Source organism: Notolabrus celidotus, chromosome 4 (genome assembly GCF_009762535.1).
Source record: "Notolabrus celidotus isolate fNotCel1 chromosome 4, fNotCel1.pri, whole genome shotgun sequence".
Classification (NCBI taxonomy): Eukaryota; Metazoa; Chordata; class Actinopteri; order Labriformes; family Labridae; genus Notolabrus; species Notolabrus celidotus.
The window spans coordinates 28,482,593-28,501,564 of NC_048275.1; the positions used below are offsets into that span (position 1 = coordinate 28,482,593).

Below are 18,972 nucleotides of genomic sequence, written 5' to 3' on the forward strand. Positions count from 1 at the left end.
GTGTGTGTGTGTGTGTGTGTGTGTGTGTGTGTGTGTGTGTGTGTGTGTGTGTGTGTGTGTGTGTGTGTGTGTGTGTGTGTGTGTGTGTGTGTGTGTTCTGTTCTTTCAATTAGCCTGCAGTCTTTACCTACGCCAAACAATCAGGCAGGGCCAGGTGAGAGACCGCTCCTAAGTATGCACAATAATTTTCCCATTTTGATAATAGTCATAAATGCAGGTTGTGAAATTCTTTCTATAACGTCACTTAGGGGAGAGCCAATTTACTTTTCATCTCCTGTCAGGCGACCTGTTGGGAGTTGTGACCCACGTCTCCGTTTAATTACAGAGCGGCAGAAATCTGAGGCTGAATTTGTCATCGTGCTCGGTGGTCGGGCTGAATGCAGCACAGATGGAAACTTGGCATGTCTCTGATTGTGGTTTTGTGCGTTTGTGTGTGTTTGATGGAGGCACATTGTGGAACCAAATTACCGCTGCTCTTTTCAACCTGCTCTCAGGTGCCAATAGCTTTGGTGGCCATTGTTGATAAAACAGACATTTTGGATTAACTTGTTGGAAGAAGAACGGCTTTGTGTTGCTATTGAATGCCTGTTTGAGGCTTTAATAATGAATTCAGGGCACAGTGGGTGTGTTTTTGTGCGCTTTTAGATACAAAATTGGGCTCCAGAGATTTGAATAGTTTATCTTCATTTTGAATCCCAAACATCACGGCTAATATTTGTTCATTAAACTCGTGTCTGTGCACAAGTTTGCAAATTCTCTCTGCTTTGCTTCTCAAATCTTTCTCTCAAGAACACAGCCCCCCTGTTTCATGGAAAGTCATATCCCAATGCTGAATACATTACCATGTGAATTTATGTTAATTTTTACTTATTGCTTTGTTCCCTCAAGCTGCTGTCACTTCGCTGATGATAGTGAGAGAAGCTGCAGTGCGAAGGGAAACATGCTGCATGCAGGTCGAGTTTAAGACTGAGCCAGGGCAAACTAAGTGAATAATTATTTACACTCGCTTCAGGTTTTTTTGAATAAACATGCGTGCAAATAAACGTTCATTCATGTTTGTCTTTAATTCATACATAATACATTGAAAGGAACCTGCTGTTTCTTTCTGCACTTCTCTTTCTTTTGCATCAGAGAAGAAAAGCAAACATTTAAACCGAGAGGTCGAAACAGACGCTCCCCCGTCTGAGAGCCTCCAGTTATGCAATGTTTGTAACTCAGTCATGTCTGCACACACTTTTATGGTGACGACACACACACACACACGCACACGCACACACGCACACACACACACACACACACACACACACACACACACACACACACACACACACACACACACACACAAACACTCAAACAGTCACACAGATGCTCGCAGAGACGTCCGGATAAAGTCTGTCCTTGCTGAAAGTTGTCCTGTCTGTTTTTTGGCCCTCTGTGGCCTCACTCTGAGTTCCTGCTGTTTCTGAATACTTAACAGTGTGATTCTTTAGCTTCACAAACACACACACACACGCACGCATGCACGCACGCACGCACGCACGCACGCACGCACGCACGCACGCACGCACGCACGCACGCACGCACACACACACACACACACATACACACACACAACACAACCCTGTTCTGATGATGTGTGTAAGCAGATATGTGGCCAGGAATAAAGAAGCTTAGGTAACCAACCATCCATAAATCCCAACTCTAGAATCTTTCTTGAGATCAAGAAAGATTCACCGCGACCAAAACACTTTTCCTGAACAGCAGCCTTTGATATAGAAATATTCATATCACGACTTCCCAAGCAACTACTGTTTTAGGGCTGGAAAGACGCAGGGTACGCTGCAAACAAGTGTCACACATTGTAGGGCTGTAATTTTCATAAATTGAAAGCTAGGATCATTAAAACATGGACAAATAAACAAACTAAAGCAGTTTGTGATTATAAAACTGTGTTTTTTCTTCACCCAGTGAAAGAAGCCAGGAGCAAAACTGTCCCCGACCTTGGCTCAGCTTGAAAACATGTTCATAGCTTGGTTAAAGGTTATGACCCATTAAGTTTACCACTCCAGGCAACACAATGTTGATGCCACCTACTCACAGGATGAGTAAAAAAACATCTACAGGCTGTTTTTTTACCAACTGTTTAATGTATTCAAATTGTTGTTTTCTCAGATTGATGAATCTTATCAGAAGGCCCCAAAATATATTTATGAAACAGTATACCACCAGCTAATGAGGGAGAAACGCTGCTATAGTGCTCATGCTCTTGCTTCTCTGAGCGCCACCTTCAATGTTATTTACCTTAACAAAATAAAAAAACCTCTATATGCATGCTATACTGGTATATTGGTAGCACTAGTGAATAGCTTTTTTTAGATGACAAAATAGGTCAAAAAATTTGTTGTAAACACCAAATTTTACAGTAATAGGTTTCCATGAACAATACCTCATAAATTCTCTTGGGTTCTTATACTTATATTACTCTACAATGATGTCCAAAGCCGTATCAAAGAACACAGACATATTGGCGTGTTTCTCTGTGGTTCAGAGAATAAGAGTGAAACACAGGGAGGTTGTTTTTCTCACACTGTAGCTCTATGAAACATGATCCGTATCACAGCCTGTAGGTGCTCCATGAAAAATGGCTTTTATAGTGCAGTGCTGTGTGTGTTTGCATGCGTGTGTGTTTGTTTGTGTGTGTCTTTGTGCATTAGCGAGAGTGAGATTGTGAATGTGTGTTGTAGGACTCCTTCATGCACAGTGGGGGCTCATGAGGGAGGATGGAGCTGAGAGGAGAAACACAGGAAACCTCCTACTCTAAAAACAAACATGGCAGATGCTGGTTTTTACTCTTTCTGTTTCTATCTCTGATTTTTTTGTATCCGCACACTCACAGTCTTTGGATTGTTCTCTGACATTCCTCTGACCTTTTCTTATTCAATACATACATTCAGAACCTTTCTCTATGTAACCTGACACAGGGTTGAACCTATATCCGATCCATGGAGAGAGGGTGTGTTTGCACTGACTGTACTTCTTGTCATAGATTGGACTATGGATAAATAAGTTAGTTAAGCACGACTTGCATTCTTTTCCCTTTTTAGATTTATCAAAAACGAAACATTGTCCCTGACGTTGACATAGCTCATTTAGTTCCCAACCCATTCTTCAGGAGTTGTGTCTAGATTAACTTTGCTGCTGCTTTCAGATACTTGAAGCTGACCAGTTTCCAGTTTGTTGATCATTTAGCTGGGATCAGTGCCAGCTTTTCTCTGATGGATACCAACTACCAACATTCTGTTTGGAGCGCTTGTCCATCTGTTTCTGCTAAGTGGCAGATGTACTGTAAGTAGCAAGTCACACATTGGCTAAAATCTGGCTTATTACATCACTATTAACTCAGAATAAAAAGACTTAAATGATGATAAACAGGTGGCCGCGAGTGTAGTTCAATTGGTAGAGCAGGTGCCCCGCATGTACAGAGGCTATAGCCCTCATCACGCTGATTGATTCTTAATCCCGACATGACATGGCTCTCTCTCTCTCTCTCTCTCTCTCTCTCTCTCTCTCTCTCTCTCTCTCTCTCTCTCTCTCTCTCTCTCTCAAGATTTTCTATTGAGTAAAGGGGGAAAAACCTCAAAATAATCGTCTTTGAAAAAAAATACAATACAGGTTTAAAGAACTCTGACATTTTTACGTCATGATGTAGATTGGTGCAAAAAATCTGGAGTCACTTTCTGTGAAGTTTACATGCTTGTCAACAAGCAAACTACTTTTAAAATGTTTGTTTTCTGAATGGAAGCCTGAGAACTACGTCTGATGCAACCTCAGAGCATCAGGAAATCTCCTCTCTGGTTGGCTTAGTCCCCAAAGAAGTGCTTATTCTTTGTCTGAGTTAAAAAAGTGCAGCCCACACAAATTTCAAGTTTGGTTGTGATTAGGGTTGGCTGATTCACATATACATTTTTATATATTGTACTAATTCATGTTCTGATCTCCGTTTATATCCGTGTAGTTTGAGGCGTACTGAAAATAGTTTGTATGTGGAGCAAAAGCAGGCTGAACACACCTGCTGTAATGACATCCTTGCTAAAATTGTCTGTAATGAGATGACAATTTATTTGTTTCGATAATCAAATAATTGCATGCATGTGGAGCACAGGATCTGATCCACATCAAAAAACTCTCAGTGCTGTGACAAAGCTCGCTAGCCTTAAGTTTTCCTGTGTTTGTAGGTTGTTGCTGTGTTTGTGAAACTCACAGTACGACACACTTACTCACTCTGCTACATGTGTTTTTGTGTTAGTTGTTAGTTGTCACAAAGTTTACAGCAGAGTGGTTTGCTTGAGGATTTACAGCGAAGATAACTCATCACTATTTACTACAGCGGCCAAGACAAATGGTGGCTGCTGTGTAATTACCCAAGTGAAAAGGAAAGTTAGGCTTCATTTTTAAACATTGTCCTTAATTAAATTAAATGATACTATCTATTTTTCCCACAGGAGTCTATGCTCTGATTAAATTCTGGTCATCCCCTGTATCAGACTTATCTCCAAGGAGCTCTCTGTCTTTGTTAGACAGGCACAGGCGCAGATTCCATTACAGCTTGCAAAGGTTTACGTTTCAGAAATGAAAACTGTCCGTAAAAGACAAATCACAGAGAAAGTTTTGCTGTTTGCAGAAGGTGTCATTCAAATAAATCTCTTTACTTCTCCATTTTCTCAGAGCAAATCATCCCTCCCCCGTTTCTTCATTTGATGTATCATTGCCTATACCCGTCTCCCTCCCTTTCTCCTTTTCAATACATAAGGCGCCATCTGTTCATTTCACTATTTAATTCAAAGCTGTTTTTATGGGATGACAGTAAAGAAACCTGTGCTGGCAAATGAATGTGTTATTCCGGATAACATATATATGACAGTAATACCATTTGAATTCCCACTCTCTGTGCTCCCCCTCTGATGTTTTGGAGCATCAATCGTCTACCTGTGTGGGGGTGAGGAGTGATGGTAGCCAGGTGTGATTATTTCCACAGCTTCGGAGAATACAGCTCATTTGTAACATGCCTGCTATCGAGCTGGACGTCTGTACACAGCACCACAGTCAGATAATTGCCTTCTCCCCTGTCGCTCCTTCTCTCTTTTCCCCATGAGCATCACCCCTTTGCCCCCCATTGTCGCTCGATCTCCTGTGCCCGGGCCGTACAGGAGACTGTCGATTCCACTGCAGGGCTCATTAAGGCCTGAACTGAGCAGAGGGAGGTGTGACTGACAGCAGGTTAGTGACAGCTCCTTAATGCCATTGGTGGTCACACAGACAGGTAAACATCTAAACAGATAGAGGAAGGTGTGATGGGAGGTCAGAGGTGGAACAGGAGCTCAGCTGGTGGTTGCCACATCCTCACACGCACTCTTCAGTGGGAGTGAACCCTCATTAGGAGCGAGTGTGATGGGAGAAGGGAGGCAGAGACAGGTGCTGGAAATAAGTGGGGAAGGAGATGATGGAGAGAGAGAGAGTGGCTGTGACACCCTCATCATATCGAGGAAGAAAGCGGCGTCAGAGGAAAGGTCAGGAGATGATGAAGCCTTTGTTAGCGTTTCCTCTCTCTGTTAGCTCTGCAGGGCTCCCTGGCAGCACATTCAATGTCCTTGCGCTTCTAAAGCCTGGTCCTCCCTCAAATCTTTCTCCAGCTGCAGGTGTGACGAGCTCATGTGAGAGTTGGTTTTGCAGAGTGCAGCTTTGCAGCACGGCCCAGCCGCATTGTAGCCCTTGGCAACCTATTAGCCTAGAAATGTGTGCTCTTCCATTACACTACACGTCTATAGGTTTGTCAGTACAAAGCTCTACTGCAGAGCCACTCAAAGAAACAGAGGGCCATATGGATAAAATAGCTCCAGGACCCAGAAAGCAGCTTGAACACAACCTCCAGATAGCTCAGAGATCCTGAAATGCCCCATTTTCATTTGTTTTGGTTTAATTTTACCCATCTGTCTCTTTTTTGTTATTAAAATGTATAATCCAGACAAACTGGAGCCTTTTGAGGACTTAATATCAACAATCCTGCCAAGAAAATATAATGTACATGGCAGAAAATGTGATTGGCAGCTATACTGTCGTGACCTCAAAATCTTTCACATCTCATTTTCATCATCGTCCAACCATGCAAAAGCACGTCCTTCAGCACAAACACACCACACACATAAACGAGGAGTCTCATGAAGCTTTTCCACCAATAATACGGTTAAATTCTGGCCTGTGCTCATTACAACTCCAACCATCCTTCCCCTGAGGATACCAACGATTTTCAGCTTCACATGTTCTGTATCATTTTTTAATTTGACTGCTTGTGTTAGCCAGAAAAAGAAGATGGATTTTTGTCCCACCTCCACATTTCTGATATCTGTGCAGCTCTATGGAGAAAGCATTGTAGAAGTGAGACAGTATCTGACATTCTCTTGATGAGTATTGTTGCATTTTTTTTTAGAAGAATCTGATACAAAATGAAAGATAGAATAGATGTCTTTAACAGTTCAGATGAGATGTCCTTCATCTTGTACAACCCCCTCACCATCACCACATTTCTTGAATGTCAAATGCATATAACATACTCACAAATCACAAAACTGAACATGAATATCTTAAAGGATTAGTTTCATCATGATACAATATCATATCCTTTCTTTGTACAACGATACAACATTTGATATATCACATGGTCTGGTTCAGGGACCTACTATCAATTTCAGATCACACTGTGTGCCCATTTAACACCACCAGTCACATTTTACCTAAAGAACAAATCAGTATTTGGATATGATATGACAATTGTATTGCTGAAATGCTTCTGAGGTTTAAATGAAAACATCTTTAAAAAATAAGACCTGTGTCTTTGTAATGCATCATTTGTATCAACATTAAAGGACCCTGATGACCTTTAGATAATGAACAGAACTGTGCATATTTTGTTCCACAGCTTTACAAGCACCTGTATGTGCTCAGGTTTTATCTCACCTGTGACTTCTTTCGTAAAACCTTGGTATGCACAATTCACCAAACTGCTGTCTCAATGGGATTGAATCAGTTGTGAAACGAATCACAAATCTTGCGTTATGGATCAGATCTGGGAATTTTGACACGGATTGGATCCTGTTTTTTGAATCAGCAAAAAAAAAGAAAAGAAAAAGATATTTCAAGTATAACTTTTTCACTCCTTATACAGCCATGACTCAAACTGTGCATCATCAGCATAACAAATCATAATGCATCTCAATGAGTCTTAATGATAACACTTATGATAATATAAGCAGCTAGATTAACCTGAACTCCCTTTCTATTTAAAAAGATTTACTAATGATTAAACATTATAAGTGCTTACTCTTCCATTTATAAAATACAGTTAAGATACATTTAACAGAGCAAAAATATATGTACTCTCGTGTTGCAGTTGGTCCCACAGGCTATGAATGGAGAAGTGAGCAACATTCCCCTTAACAGAGAGCTCAGGGAATAAAGCCTTCACTCACAAACAGGCACAAGCTGTCAGGCATGCAAACTAAAACACCATAATGTCAAATCTCTGCAGTTAACACGACAGGGACCAAGGGAACAGGGGGTGTCAATCTTTGTTATGGTCATTTTATGCCTTTCTGCTCTCTGTTGTTTTTTTGAAGTTTAGAAGAAGACATGCTGTATTTGATAGCACCATTAGGGCAACAGCACCTTTAGTTATTAAACTGCATGAATTTTCATAAGATTATATGGAACAAGTTATCAAAGACAGCCTCCATATGCATGAATATGTATAAGATATTCCATCTTTAATGAAACATGCAGTGACACCTCTAACACCCTCAGAAAGCCTAAAGAGAACATACATGAGATAAGCCTTCAGGCACTTTTTGTGTCTTCACATTCTGCGATGCATGTAATCCTCATTATGCAGCCCTTATATCTCCCCACCTTCATACATGAGTGACTTCAAAGCCTTTGTATGTGTTTTATATAAACTGATGTAAGCACACGCACTCCAGGAAAGCCTGCTTAAACATGCAAGTTTTATGAACAATTTTCTTCCATTTGTGTCTCTTCCCAGAGGCCATTTAGTATTTTTGTATCATTACAGTGATGTGTAGTGTCCTTTTGGTGTAGACATGCACTACAATACTAAGTTGTTTACTTTATTTCCTTTTCCTCCTCTCATTTCCAAAACAGAACATATTTGAATGTAGAGTGATGGGTGATTAGTAATGGACGCATCAATGTGCTGCATTGAATCTTTGCAACTGGACATAATTGAACTGGGTTTCTTCCATTTAGATGTATAATACATGGACGTAGTCTCAGTGATGTCACCCTTTAGTTTCTGGAGCAGAGTTTTGAAGCCTTTTAATGAAGGTCACCATATTGGAAATGCTGACTCAAGCTAACCCTTGGTCGACCTAACAAGAGGCAAGTATGTGGAGTTGAGGTAGGCCTTTAGCCAGCCCAGTTAGTCAAGTCAGCCCTTGATATGCAAAAATCACAACCTTGTTATCTTTAAAAGTAAGGACTCATTTAAAACTGTGTACTTTTCAGCCGTACAGAGTGTGCAGATAGAGAAATCAGCTATTCAGGCGAGATTAGTTTTTTAAACCAGGCTGTAAACATGTTCATTTTTGCTGTAAAGATAGGCTTTTTTCAGAATAGTTGTTTTTGCACATCTGCATGTTTAAATGCAGCATGCATAAACAGTTTTACAGCGCAAAAAAGACCTGATTGGTCTCTGGAGCGTATTTCTCTTTTAATGACAACAGTACTGGTGTTGAATTTTGACATAACTCACCTGTTTAAACAATGTTTACGCCTGCATGTAAATGCCAGACTAGTACTATTGACTGCGGTGCAGTTCATTGTATCAATAGACCATCCAAGAAGTCTGAGCATTTTTTTTCACTGAGTGAAATTCTCATTATATTTGTTCTATATGTAAGAACTAATGAGCAGGTATACATGTCTGTGCTCACCATACCTAGCTTGTTAGCTAATATATAATCTAACTAACTAGCTAGCTACTGAATTATTCATGAGCATTGATTGCATTACCTTGATGACTTCATCTTTTCTCATTCTTTCTCCTATAGCTCCCCACATTTTGTCCAGATATAGTTATTTCTGACTCTGGTGGCCAGAGTGCACACAGTGAAGCTAACATTGTTTGTCCATAGACCAGTGGTTGGCATCCTGATAGCTACGTCCACATCGTGTATACTCTCTAATGACCTAAGTAAACTCTGTCCACAGCTGACAAAAATAACCTGCAACTCTTTTCATAAGAGGCAAAAGTAATTTAAAACAAAATGCTAAAGACTCATTGCTTCTACATATGTGAGGTTTAATTTTCATAAAATGTCAACTGTTAAAGTTAACTGGACTTTTTTTGGACAAAAACATGGAGGGATTTTGGAAGATTTATGTAGTTTTAAACATTTGGAATGAATTATTTTAGGTAACTTCTTGGAAATGACTAGATGAAGAAAGTAGTTGCTGTGACTCTACTTGAAGCAATACTTCTAACACTGGAAAAGATAAACATATACCAGTGAGCTCAAAGAGTGGTGCATACAGCACTCATTATTGGTAGCAGATTGGTACAACGTATTGGCAATAATCTAAAGGAATTGGGATCCTCACAGGAAGAACCAAGCTTGTTGTCAACCTTTATGACATCAAATCCCTTCATCATGCTGAGTGGTTACAGTGAAGCTGCTTCAAAGGCAGAGACACTTTCAGGCTGTCAAAGACACATGTGTTTGTGTTTGCAAAGTCTTTGTGAAGTCTTCATGTATTGTGTGTAGCATAATGTTAACTGTATTGTAAAGAAATCTCCTTATACTTTTAGTGATGCTGATAGGTTCTCAATGTGGGACCTGTGATTAGACACGAGTTGCCTTTCTGTTGTTTTGGCCAAGATTAATGAATTTGAAGAATTGCTAGTGCACCAAATTCAGGCTCTGAAATGTATCGTTCTGCAAGGGAAAGATGAAGTGCATCCCTGAAATGCATTGATAGTGAGTTTATGCCTCCTTTTAGATTATAATGCATCAGAGACGCAGGATGTGCAGCATCACTGCTTTTCTCTGTATTCACTACAAAGCTTCTTGTCTCTCACTCTCAGAGATCCATGACTGCGTTTATTAATGTTCATGCCTGCTTTTATAGCTATCCTGGAGCTTTGCAAATGGACATCCAGGCTCAGTAAACACTTTGACTTCCTGCAGGCTGACAGCAGCCGCTGAGGAGCAGGACACATCCGGCAAAATGAGCCAAATGAAAGAGCAAATTATTTCTTCTTCTCCCCCGATGACATGTTCATCAGACCCTGAAAGTATATTTCCCTCGCATGCCTCTCTCAGAGCACTCTGCAGTCTGAATACAGCTTCAGAAAGTGTGTGTGCTTGTGTGTGTGCGTGTGTTTTCAGGTTATCCTCCACCACAACTCTACAAGTTTCTGATGCAGTGTCAAACCATCACACAAACAACAAACACACTGAGAGCTAATCTGAGGGATTGATGGATGTAGACGTGCAGTCAATTTCTTCATAGCTGCCCCTATTAAGAAATGATTAACCCCCCCACCCCTTTCCCTTTCCCCATCTTCCCCTCAGGTAGTGCTCTTCTTCTACTCATCCCTCCACGTGTCTCACATTCAGAGGCTTCTGTCCGACTCGACTCTTACCTGACCTAGAAAACAGAGAGTGCTGCCTCCTCCCTGAGTCCACTAAATTTAACACCCAACCTTTTCCTCCTTTCTGCATGCCGTGTTTTCTCGGGAGCTTAAGACCCTCTGACAACAATTGATAGGACTGCTAACTATAGCAGAGCGGCAGGGGGATGAGGAGTGAGGAAGAAGTGAGGATTGTAAAGGTAAACAACGTGCAGCCATCGTGCAGGGATTTAATGGTGACACTTTGCTTTGAAGAGCCACATGAAAGAGCTGTTTCTCTGTAAACAAGTGATATCTTCAGCTAATAAAAAAATGTGTTCAAGGCGCGCAGAACAACTTAACATGAAGATTAAATAGAGGGAGGTGTAGGTACACCAAGGAGGTCTGAGGTGGAGATATGAAAGATTGAGAGCAGCTGAGAGGGGATTAGAGTTTATATTTGTAGAGATCCGGTCATACGAGGACACAGAGTCAATACAGGTCACTGTATTCACAGAGAAATGAAATCAACAAACCACCTGATACACCACACAGGTGGCTGAGTGCTAACAGAGGGTGTCAGGGATCCTGTGTTGGAATCTTGATCTCGATATCATTGTCTGGAAGTGTGTTCAGACCAAAAACCAAGCAAACGCTTGATGCCAAAGAAGGGAAAAGATGCAAAAATATGTTCAACTCTTGCAAGGAAATTCCTTGACTGCATGTGTTGCATAAGCCTAGCAGCATTGAGATTCTACTAACGTGTAGAGATTGCATCAGAAATAGATGATCCAGACTCCATTACTAACACAAAAATGTCAAAAGTTGTCTCATTTTGTGAAGAGACTTAACAAAGCATGAAGTCAGACTTCTTACAAATCTTCATCATATTGCTTTTTCAGCATCCTGGGTTTCTGTCCAAAACAATAAAAGATCCTCCAAAAACATTTTGTTGAATTGAACTTCTCTTTGATTAACAGGAAATCTGAAAGTGACTGCTTGGTTTGATCTTGGCGGTTTCAGCTTAGCCACTGAAAGCACTCTGAGATTTGGGTGTTCAACAGTTCTAAAATATAGAATAAGGCTTCACTATTTGCATCATGGGAAATGTAGTTTTAAAAAAAAGTTATAAAGCCTGCAACCTCCATGTGAACAGATGGAACATGGGTCAAACTATAAAATGAAAATACACAACAAATACATTTTTCTCTGACATGCATTCTGTCACTATACTTAGTTCTTATCACACTGATCTATGAGCAAGTGTTCATTTATCAGAGAAGTTTATTTTTGATGAGTCTTTTGATGGTAAAAAGATAATTGATTTACAGCTCTAGACTGCTCTTGCAGTGTTCTGTACTGGGTTACCAGAGTAGACGTCAATCCTGTGGCTCCACCAGCCAGAATGCTTCTGGGCATGCCTTGGCTCCACTAGCACAATATGTCACTGTCCATTGAGGCAGTATTTTGGCTTCAAGTCTCACAACGGGGGGAGATGGATGCCCGTGTACATATTAATATACAGTCAATGAGCTTGGTCCATGGATGAGGTTCTTAAAATCTGCTCATAGTCTGACCATGCTATTTTTGAACCAGTTCCTGGAAAGTCACACAACTTTTTAAAAATCAACTGAACAAACCTCAGCATGTGAACCTCCCACGTTACTTACTCTACAATTGAAACATGACAATTGTACTTTTAATTGTCATGGTTTTGACTCCACCACTTCTTCTTGTAGCAGAGAATACACAGTAGTATTACTCGTCCGTCATCACTTGTGATCTTTTCAAAAGCTCTTCTCCCAAACTACATGATGAATATCTTCATCATATATTAAATATAAATTGTAAAGTTATGAGTGAAAGTGCAGGATTTAATATCTCCTCGGTGATGGATGAAAGACATTATTAAAGGGTAGTAATCATTCCTGGTTCTCTATTTTCAGCATAGTTTGAGGCGCTCGTCTGTGGACCCGTCAGTCTCACTCCGCTCTGATATTATCCATTATATATCTACTTTAATAAACCTGGAAGTCTAACACACAAACGTTGGGTATCTCTGTTAATCAAAAACTATTCAAAGTGCTACACTGAACTTACTTTTACTCTTTGTTCATGGACCTGAGGGAGAGAGCAGTTGGGTGTATTTAATCTAACCCAAATAATCGGTATGCGTCTGTTGTACCGGTCACTTTCAGAAACGATCTCTTTTACCCCAAATTAACTGAATCATTTCAAGTCAATATAATGAAAAACTTTATTGCATTGTGAAACTTCCCCTGCCTCGCTGAATCACTATTCAGTGACCTCCCAAATTAACATCATCCACCCGTCCAGCAGATGTGTAAAAAAGTTGGATCTGAATGGAGCATCTCACTTGAATATAAAATCAGTTTAATGTCTGCAGAAGATAAATAACTTACATCTCTCTCTTAGAAGCCACCAGGGTGCCTTGAAAAAAACATGATCTTGCCACACACGTCACAGGAGTTGCTGCTGTTGCATTTTGTAGATTTTCCTTGTGTTTCCTCCTTGTGTGTATTCTGTGTTAGTTATAATTTGTGCTATTTCTTCCTCTTGTTATCAGTGATCCATGTATTCTACTTTAGCCTGGTCTATTGTGTTTCCTGTTTTATTTTGTAGTTCTTGATCCCTGTCTTTACAGGGTAGTTTTACTTCCTGCCCTTGTGTGCTTCCCTCCTTTTTGATTACCCTAATTAGTTTCACCTGTGTCCTGTGCTCCACACCTGTGTTGATTACTCTGTGGATATTGTTTCTGTTTCCCCTGTCCTATGTTGGATCGTTATAAGTCTCCTTTGTGGTGTCTGTTTCTTTATCCCAGTGTTTCCTTGTGTTTCCATTGTTTTCTTTTGGATTTAGTTTCTTATACATTTTTGTAAGTTTTTTTTGTGTTTTGTTGTTTGTATCTTTTGTTCTTTTATTATTAGAGTCTTTATTGTTCTGCTTGTGGGTCCTCCTCCTTTTTTCCTATAGTGATAAACCTGAGCCTGTCAGTGGAAGAAACTAAAACTATAAGGGGACATACATTGATCTGGCATATTTAGTCCCTCAGTTTAGGTTTCAAGCTGAAGCAAATCTACTCGGGCTGCTTTAACATGTTTTATTCTTGTTTCATGTTTCAAACATGAATAATGGAAACCCTGATTGAAAGCTTTTAAAACTGAAAAAGCTCTAATACTACTCCTTTCTCAAATAATATTCGGATTATCTTTCTTCCTTTAGTAGGATGTATACACTCCTGCAGTGTCTAATGGTGCATTGAATATAAAATGATGAATTATTAATGACTTATTGTTGCTTTCAAACCAGATTTTACAAGTAGCTACTCCCATCACAAGACCCACTGTTGTTATTCTGTAATCGCTGCTCACATTGCCTCATTAGGGATCCTCAAAAGTTTTCAGGACATATGGGTGAATAACTGCGCTGGCTTTTTTTAGAATGGTGGATGTTTTAATGTGTTGTTCAATTGCGAGAACGTGTCTCTGTAGCTGCCAGGCGCCCCTAGCTGACCCTCCGCTGATTAACTCCAGGAAACAGCCGCCAAAGCTCCTTGTTATTATTAGTGCCATTCTCCTTTCTAAGCACTGATTTAATAATGATTGTGCTGCAGAAACACAAGGTTAGTTTCATGATCTAGAGCACAGAACTATTAAAAGTGAGCAGTCAATGCAAAGGAGGAGACGGACAGGTGCGCTGTAGCGCTTCTTCACCTTCTCTTTTGAATTCCCTCTCAGATGACTTCTAACACTTTCCTCAGAGAAATCGATCATCCCTGCTGTTACATTTACTCTGACCACGTCTAAAAAGCTCTCTTTGGCAGAGATAAACAGGTACAGCTGGTGGTCAGAGATTACAGCCAGCATTGTGTCGGCATCTCACCTCAGGCCTCGCAGAGCTGTCGTCCTCCTCGCCGTTCTGAGATGCTTAGAGAATCTGGAGCCAAGTCTAAACTCTGCTCACGGACCGTATGAATGTCAGTTTTTCCCTCTCTTTCTGTTTGCTCATTAGCCGTTAAACCATTTAAGTCCCCTGCTGAATGGGAGTAAAGCAGCCTGACAGCTGCAGCACTGCATTCAGTGTTACCTGGACCGTAACAGAGAGTTGTACTCACACAGTGTTTGTAAACACAGCTGCTCAAAACACTGGTGTGCATTTATTGCTGCTAAAACAAGGGACTGCAATTTAAAGCAGCGCAGTGAAGCATAAGGTTGATGATGTTCAATATTTTTGATTTTTGCAACAAATCCTGTGAAAAGGCCAAAACCAATTATGAATTTATCTCCAAGCAAGTATTGTGTGTATTACTAATTCCTCCTCTGTGCCTTGGAGCTTCATTGTTGTCCAAAAACTATTAAAATCACATCAGTGAGCAACATGGCTGCACCAGCAGACATGCTCCTTCATTAGCATGAGCACAGGCACAGCTTTGAGCACTATTATTTCCTTATTTTTGATTTCAGCACCATACCGAGCCCCTGTACCAGCCTAAAATAGTGTCAATGTTTTTTTTTTTAACATTTATTAAGATTATTTTGGGGGCTTTCTACTTATGCCTTCTTTAATAAGTTGGGACATGAAGAGAGTTGGAAACTGGGAAAAGAGAGTGGGTAATGAAATGTGGCAAAGAGCCTCTGTACATGGGGTGCAATGCAAGCACTGTGCCAAACTGGCACTCCTGGGAGTTTCATGTTTCGCCTATTAAATTCAAGCTCATTAGATGTTTTCATCAGCACTGGCTGTCAGCTGAAGTCAATATTTACTCATCTCATCAACATTGTTTATGATGTCCTTTAACCGCAGATGAAGGATTCTAGTCTGCCAGTTAGCTCACTTTAGGCAGCCTTTGCTTTAAAGTTAAATGCTTGTAATCAGTGTATGTAAGGGATACTGCATGGTTAGCAGGTAGTTATGGGAAATAGAATCCTGAAGGAGTGACTACCTGCTAATTGTACATTATCACGCTTGTTATCTGGCTACTGACTTAAAATACAAACACGTTAGCAAAAAACATTGCTTAATGGTCAATGGTGTCAACATGCAGAAGCAGAATGTGCCGGAACTCTTTTCTGTGGATTGATTTGACATGACGTGTGATCAGTTTGCCTCTGGTGTTGCTCATGTTAGTGAAAGTTAATAATCGTTGTCAAAGGGTTTTGACTAATCAGAATAAAGCATCTTACACAACTGGAAGATTGGTTAGAGAGCCAGGTAATAATTGAGTCTTATCACATTCAGGTGATGCTATAGAGCCAGAGAGTCTGTTTGGGTTGAGGTCGAGTGAGATCAAAAGGTAACTCAAGCTCACAACTGTATGTTATATTTCCAGCATTTTTTAGGACCTGCAGGGAGGTTGGTTACTTTAATGGTTATTTATTATAATAATATACTTTTTAAAATCAACTTTCACAACAGGCGTTCAGTTGATTTATTTTTGTTTGATTAAAATGCAGATAGATGATGTGCAAATGCAAATAAATAAAAAATGCAAACAGGGATTAAACCAGTTTATTAGCCAGCTCTTTCCCCAGATGCTCAGCCAGTCAGCTGTCGGAGAAATCTGGCTCTGTCCTCGGCTCGCCCGAGCCTCCAACCTGCCTGTTGGAAAACAAAATGACCTTTATATGTGACAAATATTCAAAGGCAATCTGAATAACAGGTGTTCCTTAATTAGACGTGAACAATTAAAACCTCTCGGCTCTGTGATGGGTGGCTGGCTGATGCTGACCGTTAGCATTTTGGTGATAATGCTAGGACATTAATTAGGGGCAGTTTAGTGTCCATTATAGCCTGCAGAGATCTGGTCGCTGAAGCCATCACTCTGTCGCTGCCTTGGTGAATAACGATAGCCGGGATCTTTTACCCTGATTTAATCTGGTGAAAATGTCTCCATTCATATGCTAATAACTCGCCAAACATTCTGCCTCACACCTCTCGCCTCCAAACTAAGACTTCTTTCTGCTCCAAACTAAATGTGTCTAACGTGATGAATTTCTAATATGCTCAATGAATATATGAATAAATCCTTTTAAAAGCCATCATTTCACTGAGCTGACCAGCTCCTGGGGGTTCCAGATAAGACGGGGCTACTGGGATATGACTGACGGGGTGATGTCTGATTGGTTTTTACACTCCACACACTGAGATTATTAGAAAAGCTAAAAATAGAAATATACAATCTAATGTTCTGCACTAACAAAGAACAGCAAAAGAACACAGAGAAAATGGTCAATAGAGACAAACCTGACAAGGGAACCTTGAATCCATTCAAAAGTGACTTTTACACTGTTCATGCAGTTGAACAAAGACTCAATAATCCATTGTTCTCCATTCAAACGTGAGATTGCCATTAAACTAACTACAGCAGTGCAAACATAACTTTTAAGTAAAGCCCTTTATTATGTAATGTTTTTTGTAACAGAAAACTATTTTGCCAAGGTGTAAAAAAGGTCAATTAGTGCTCTATGATTTCCACAATGAAAAGAAACAAAAAACGTTGGAACCATTTGACAATGAAAGTTGTATCAACTGTAAAACATGAAATAACCTACAGTTTGCTAAAATGTGGATGTGTCAAAATAATCTGGGTTTTCTCTACCAATCTAAGTTTTTTTTCAGCCCTTGATCTAAATCAACAGATAACACTTTGTTAGAACTTAAACTTAGTTCAGAACTTTGGCCGCTGCAGCTCCCGTCAACCTGTCTGAGGGGGCTAAAGTCTCCTCCCCACAGACAGCCATGGCAGAGAGGCCATCTGAGAAATCACAGTCTTCAAAAGTTTTAGGACATCTGACACTTAACACTAAGTTTTGAGCAGAACAATATCCAGACGACTTCTTTCAATTGAAAGAGCAACTCCTCTTTATGTTTTGTCAGCATACGAATGACTGCTCCCACAAGAATATATGGGATGACCACCTATAATAAAAACACTCAGGACAAAAACAGACAGGTAGAGTGCTAGCACGAGCTCTTCACTTTATCCAAGTCTTCCTCATGCTAACATATCCACAGGGTTAGGGTTAGGGTTAGGCAACAGAGCATTTCTGATTTTATGACCAAGCAAACAGATCAGATACAACTTCAGCTAGCTTAATTACCTAGCTAAGTAAGCTAGATAACATGTTTAATGTTGTAAGCTATACATTGGAAATGTTTTAAAACATTAAAGTGAAAGGCAGTACTGCTGGTCTGACTCAACATAAACCCCTGAGCTGTATTCTCTTTTTATTATGTTCTTCTGTGTACCAGGTTTGAAAATTATACAAATGCAGTGTATTCAACAAATGTTTACCATCTCTCACTTTTAAGTTGATCAGAAACAGAAAATATAATTGAAAGTGAACAATTGGCTACATTAGCATTCAAAAAATTGTAACATTAGTTTTATTAGGAATCCCAGCCTTTTCTTTTGTGTCAACCAACACCATTATCTGTCCTGGGAGAAATAGTTGAATGCTCATCATAGCTGAGACATTTCCTGCATCCCCACAAAACCAGATCACTGTCGCAGTCATGCTAACACGATGTGTGAACAGTAAGCGAGTGTCTAACTCTGGGATCACACTCAGTGCAGACACAGCGACAACATCCTTTGAGAGAGAGTCCCCTTTATGTTACGATCTAACTGGTTCCTGTTTAGAGTCGGAAGGAATGCTTGTATTATCTGTTGATGTCACTGAACAAACTATTGACCATAACAATGACTAAAACTACTTCATTATGTTGAATATGTTTTACTTTATCAGAGAGACTAGAAGAGGAAATACTAATTGAAGACAGACTGAGAAGTGATCGAGATAAAGGAGTGCTCCTCAGCTTCATCTCAACCCTATGACTTTATTTTAGTATCTGAACATTTTCTGTGAAAAGTTATCTGGTGTGGCATTACAATAGTCAAAGTCTTGCAGTTCATTAAAATATAGCTTCAGAAAAACATCTAAACCACCAGAGCAGCTGAGTAAGTCCCCATTAAGATCAAGACTTACAATCCAAAGAAGAAAAGGTGTACATTTCCTCACAACTTAATCTTCTAAAGACAATAATGCTGACAGTAAAAACGGCAATGTGTTCAACTGGATCTTGGCAGGCTTTCTCACAACAGTGATTATAAGAGTAGCAGCAGCAGTAACAGCAGTAAGAGAGATAATCATATTTCTTTTTTATTTGGTCCGGGGGGACACATTAGCCACTAAAGGGCAAAGGGGGTGGCAGTTTGAACGTCGAGAGCCACTGTAAGTGTTCATCCTGCATGAGAATGAAGCCACATG

General features: G+C 40.1%; 1 protein-coding gene across 1 annotated transcript in view; it reads left to right on the forward strand.

Annotated features, from left to right (window-relative positions):
* LOC117811359 (serine/threonine-protein kinase 32C) overlaps positions 1-18,972 on the forward strand; it is a 114,035-nt gene that overhangs the window by 40,756 nt on the left and 54,307 nt on the right.